The following is a 6,252-nucleotide window of genomic DNA, read 5'->3' as shown; positions in this document are numbered from 1 at the left end:
TGAAGGCAGCCCTGTTTAGGGAAGCTTTCAATATTTGATGAATTAATTGTATTTTAATATTTTGCTAGAAGCCGCCCAGAATGGCTGGAGTATAAATAATAAATTATTATTAAATTCTGTTATTATCACCCCTGGCCATTGGCCATGCAGTTGTAGTTCACCAACATCTGGAGGGGCAGAGGTTCCCCACACCTGATATAGTTGAACTGAAGTGACTCCCTTTCCTTAGAACAGCACATGAAGCCTTAAACCTTAAAAGGTAGCCCAGCAGGTACCATTCTGACGTTTCACAGGTGAATGTGGTTCTCCCCTCTTCCCCAAACCTTGCTAGATTTATTAACATAAATTATTTTTTCAAACTATTAAAGGACTCGGTGTATTTTCCCTTGCCTGCTGGGTGTTCTGAATGCAGGAGAAGGCTTTCAGCATTCAGCAGCGAAAGACAGAGAGGAATCTTGTGGATCTTCTCTCACTTCTTTGAACGTGAGCACTGCAAAATACTGTAACAGATTTTAGCTGTGTGTTGCCATTTGCTGGTGGAGTTTATGGACAGCTGCAAATTTCACCTGGGACTATCAGCTTTCAGATGTGAATGTCAACATGGTACCACCATTCCCTAGACTCTTAAGCATGGAGGGATGAAACTTTTGCATGTTGTGCTCACAACTAAACAGCTACTGATGTCAGCTTTGATAATCTAATTCACACCAACACCAGCTTTTCACGCAAGATGAAGTGACCAGCAGTAAAAAACCTGATAACACTAGGCAGTGTCTGGATTAAGGCTGTGTGATCCTGAGATCCATGCTTAGTCACTTGCCTTGTTGACGTTTGCACTGAATCAATCCCATGCCATATCTCAAAGCACCAGAATGCATATGAAATCTCCTGGCTGGATTGGGAGTGTTATGTCGGGTGGTGCAACTCTGTACACACGGCAATTCAATGTGGGAATTTGTTAAGTGTTTTGTGCTACTTAACTTTAGGAGTGATTGGAACACACCTGAATCCTACATCTCTAGAGACTGCGCTGAGAAACCATTCCAAACAAATACGATTTGAACAGCCACTTGCAAGTGTATCATACTGAAGATATGGTGCAGGCTTTATTTATGCTGTGAATCATTTTCCTTGCTTTATTCAATACATATAGCGTCCTTTGCGCTTTTGTGAACAGTGGAACAATTTAGGCATCATATGTACTGTTGAAAAATAAAATGACACTTCCTTTTTCCAAACACCTTTGCTTTAGTGTCTTGAGGGCTTCAGGAATATTTGGACTATAGATAAATAAGTTCCTTTTTAACCCCAAATAAATAAATAAATAAATAAAGGTTAATTACATGATGTTTTATTTTAAAGAGAATGAAATGGCTGGATGGGAGAGAAATCATATTAAGAGAGAAGCAAGAGACCTGCTTCACCTGTCACATTAAGCAAAATTATAGTTTTCCGGAACCATGCAAATGCATTGGCTCTGAGAGACTGAAGGGGGACATACTTAGTTCCTTCCCTGTCCTTTTGGCATGGCACTGTGGGGCAGGCAGCTAAGCCAAGGTTTGACCTGACATGCAGCTGGGACTACGGTTAATCTCTCTCCTTAACCATGATCTGCAGCTAGGGACAAACAGTTCATGAGGTGGGTTAGGACCCTCTACTCCCCTCACAGAGCTACAATTCTCAGAGCGGTTTAGCAATCAATGCCTTTCTCCAGTTGATTCTGGAAACTGTAGCTCTCTGAAGGGAACACAGGTGGCCTAAATCTTATCAGCACCCTTAAACTACAGTTCCCAGGCTTGGGGAGGGGCAGAGAAAGCCATGACTTGAAAGTCCATGATACTGTTTTAAATGTCTATTTAAAGTAAACAGATAAGGACATTGGCAGGATCATTGTAATAATCTGCAGTTTCATAAGAGCGTATATTTAAAGTAGGTGACTAAAAGAATAAGTCATGTTAATTTAGAATATGCAGGAAATGTAAAAAATAAATTTAAGGAACCTCAGAAAGAGGAAGGAAGTCGAGTTTTGAAATGTTATAATGACTAAACCTATTGAAATGTATATAACTGAAAATCACAAATCACAAATAAAACAAGATACTGTTTTAAATATCTAGTGCAGATCACTCTGATCTAGACTGGATTTGTGGCACTGAGGCAAGAGTACAGTTGACCCCTTTCTCTATGCCGTTTCCCCAGATGGGGTCACTTCGAAAGCACATAAAAATGTTTCCACGTTGAGGGAGCGAGAAACAGGGCGCGGTGCTGCTAAATGATTCCAAAGGATAAACTCCTAGATTTCTTCTGTGAACAGCTGCCCCCCATTGCCACTCAAGAAGAGATTAGTCAGGGCTTCAAACATAACTCAGAAATTGCACCTGCAAACATCGAGCTAGACCCTTCTGACATCTTTGGCTCCGCCTCCTCTTATATTCCTTTCAATGGTACTTTCAATGGAGTTGGTCTGCGCGCACTCCTCCCTAGAGATACATTAAAGACGCACACCTTCACCACGTGTCGCCAGAACTCAGGACAAGTAACCTTAGAAAAATCAATGAGAGTGACACACAACCAGCATTTCTGGTGAAAATGGAACGTCACCGTTATCCGTTGATTCTGTATGAAAACTAATATTTCTCTGTGGGTGAGTCTAGCACTTAATAATAATTTATTATTTATACCCCACCCATCTGGCTGGGTTTCCCCAGCCATTCTGGGAGGCTTCCAACCGAATATTAAAAACAATACAGCATCAAACATTCAAAACTTCCATACACAGGGCCGCCTTCAGTTGTCTTTTAAAAGTAAAATATAGTGGTACCTTGGGTTACAGATGCTTCAGGTTACAGATGCGTCAGGTTACAGACTCCACTAACCCAGAAATAGTACCTCGGGTTAAGAACTGTGATGGCTTGGGGTTCAGACTCAGAGGCTGAACCTGAGGAATCTCAGCCTGCACAGGAGTCCCCGCCTCCAGAACCAGCTGAGCCAGGGCTGGGGCTTGAGCCTGAAGGGTCCTCACCTGTGCTGGATCCTCAGGTGCAGGCACCAGCTGAGTCTGCTCTGGCTCCTGAGGTGATGGAGGACCCATTGCCTGCAGGTTCTCCACTCTCAGCCCTGTCAGGGGAAGTTGAGGTTGCTTCTGGGTCCGATAACCCTCCAGCCTCTCCTGAACCGCAGAGGCTCAGGGCAGAGAGGCAGAGGGAACTAAGTTCCCGCAGGAGGAGTGCTCGCCTCCAGGCCAGGAGAGACGAGTCACCTGTGGACCAGGGCCACCCTATGCCTCGGGGCAGATAAAAGCCAGCCAGCCCCAGTCCCAGGTTGTGGGAGTAACATTGTTGGTGGCCTGTTCCTGTCCTGCTCTTCTGCCAGAGTTCCTGACCTCACCTGACTCCCTGCCTTGGACCCTGCTTCAGCCTTGATGGACAGCCTCCATACTGCACCCTTGACTTCGGACTGGACTTGGACCTTGCTGCATGGTTAACCCTCGGTGAGGCATCTAATCATAGCCTGCATTTTTATTAAGGCTTGATCAGGGCCTGTATCTTAAAATGAGCTTAAAGATCTTCAAATGTTTCATGCCAGGCAGAAGAGCAGCTGCATAAGAACCTTGGCAAGATGTTTATTCTCCTGGATAAGGGGGCCCCCTGATTTATAGCAGAAAACAATTCTCAAAGTCAAAAAGGGAATTACAGGCTGAGAGCGAGGACACTGACCCTACATATTACAGAAGATAAAAAAAAGGCAGAGATAAACATAATTAAGAGTGGGTAAATAGTAAAATAAAACCATGTGCCTCCCATTAAACTTGAGCCATATTTTCCTAAGGTTGAAAGGTCAAGAGCAGTGAAAAAAGGCAACTGGCTTGGCTGGAGAAGAGAGTATTTTGGGAAGTCTTTTTCTAAAGTTGTTTCTTTCTTAAACAGATCCTTTTAAGATTTCTTTTCCTTTTAAAAGGTTATCTATGTTATGTATTAAATATATATTGGCTTAAATGTAATTATGCAAAGGAATTAGAAGCTAAGAAATGTTAAATCCTTATGCTAGATTCTTATTTCATATAGTTGGAAAAGATCACAGGGGCCATCAGCCACCAGCCCAGCCCCCCTTGCCAAGCAGGAAACATCATTAGAGCATTTGTCAAGCTTTTGTTTAGGTAAAAGGTAAAGGTACCCCTGCCCGTACGGGCCAGTCTTGACAGACTCTGGGGTTGTGCGCCCATCTCACTTAAGAGGCCAGGGGCCAGCGCTGTCCGGAGACACTTCCGGGTCATGTGGCCAGCGTGACATCGCTGCTCTGGCGAGCCAGAGCCGCACACAGAAACGCCGTTTACTTTCCCGCTGGTAAGCGGTCCCTATTTATCTACTTGCACCCGGAGGTGCTTTCGAACTGCTAGGTTGGCAGGCGCTGGGACCGAGCAGCGGGAGCGCACCACGCAGCAGGGATTCGAACCGCCGACCTTTCGATCGGCAAGTCCTAGGCACTGAGGCTTTAACCCACAGCGCCACCTGCGTCCCTCAAGCTTTTGTTTAGAGACCTCCAAAGGAAGGAGATCTTTCAATGATGATCCTTGACATCTGTTTAAGATAAAAATTTAAGATTAACCATTTGTTTTGGAGGGCAATAGGGCAAGGTGAGCTGGTAATTAAGGTTCCTTGTTGAGACACATGTAAGATATATTACTACTTATTTGTCATTTATAGATAGAAGAATATATAGCTTTTTGTTTCCCATAAAAGGACAGAAGGAAATGGGTGTATCTTTTGTGATTGGTTCTAGCAAACAGCCAATAGGAATTTCAACCAGGCTGATTGGACAGAGGCAGCCACAGGAGGAGCAAGGGGGCTGGATTAAGGAAATATAAGTGCTGGCCAGAATGGCAAGAGGCCAGGCCAGAGCTTGGTAACCATATACCACTGTGCCTCATATTTATTTGTCTGACAAATAAATTATTATTTTAATTTCTCTATTGCTGCGTTGAATATTTCATTCCAGCTAAGCGTTAACCACAAGCAGGGTGCTACATCGGGACCAGCACAAGAACTTTGCTTCAGGATGAGACAGAAATTGTGTGGTGGTGGCAGCGAGAAGCCCCATTAGCTAAAGTGGTACCTCAGGTTAAGAACAGTTTCAGGTTAAGAACGGACCTCCAAATTAAGTTCTTAACCTGATGTACCACTGTAGTTGTTTACTGCTTTGATATCTGCTGGGAGGGCGTTCCACAGGGCAGGTGCCACAACTGAAAAGGCCCTCTGCCTGGTTCCCTGTAACCTCACTTCTCGCAGGGAGGGAACTGCCAGAAGGCCCTCGGAGCTGGACCTCAGTGTCCAGGCTGAACGATGGGGTGGAGATGCTCCTTCAGGTCTACAGGACCAAGGCCCTTTAGGGCTTTAAAGGTCAGCACGAACACATTGAATTGTGCTTGGAAATGTACTGGGAGCCAGTGAAGATCTTTCAGGACCGGTGTCAGCACTTGACATCCCTAGAATGTCAATATACCTGGAAGTGTCAGCAAGTACTGTCATGCGATTCTTACAGCAGAAAAAGATGCGAGATGGGTCTTATCTCTATAACTAGTATCTCTATTGTATTCTATCATTAAATCTAGGATTTTAAGGTTAGAGTAGCCAATGGAGAGAGGGACCTCACTCTGAAATCCATAGATTTACCATGTAGATGAACAGCAAATGTTATTTGAGATGGGACTTCCTGATGGATTTTGACTCATTATATATATATAGTCTCTATTGCTTCTATAATAATAGGGAATTAATTCAGGTCTTTTCAACAGCCGCAATGTGCAAGCCTCTCCCGCACCTCCAAACTCAGCCCTAAGAACAAATAAATGGGTGCAGAGGCATGAAAGGTCGAAGCAGGGGCAGAAACCGGGCTGGAGACGTCAGTGACACGTTCCAGACTCTTGATGCGATAGAAATAATAGCAAGCCTATACAAATGAAAACGCCATTCACACGGATATCCCTTATTTTCCGAGCTCCACTTCACTAAAACTTATTTCCTGAGGCTCTGCAACGGGCTCCTATTTATAAGATAATTCCAACGCAAATGAAAAGCAAAACTAATAGAAAAGCAACGTTGCGCAGCCAAGTATTCCTACTTTAAAAAATTAAAATACTAAAATGGATTAAATCGCCTCGATTTTCTAAGGCTTGTTTTTCGCAGACGCCGCTGGGTCGCTAAACGGCCGAGTTCTCCAACAAAGCATGCAATGATGCAAATGACTAGAGGCGGG

General features: G+C 44.1%; 1 protein-coding gene across 1 annotated transcript in view; it reads left to right on the top strand.

The window, feature by feature from the left end:
- Positions 1-6,252, top strand: part of ELAC1 (elaC ribonuclease Z 1) — a 218,386-nt gene that overhangs the window by 3,887 nt on the left and 208,247 nt on the right. The gene's annotated exons all lie outside the window — the stretch shown is intronic.

Source organism: Podarcis cretensis, assembly GCF_951804945.1.
Source record: "Podarcis cretensis genome assembly, chromosome: 11".
NCBI classification, from domain to species: domain Eukaryota; kingdom Metazoa; phylum Chordata; class Lepidosauria; order Squamata; family Lacertidae; genus Podarcis; species Podarcis cretensis.
This window is presented reverse-complemented; position numbering and strand designations above follow the sequence as displayed.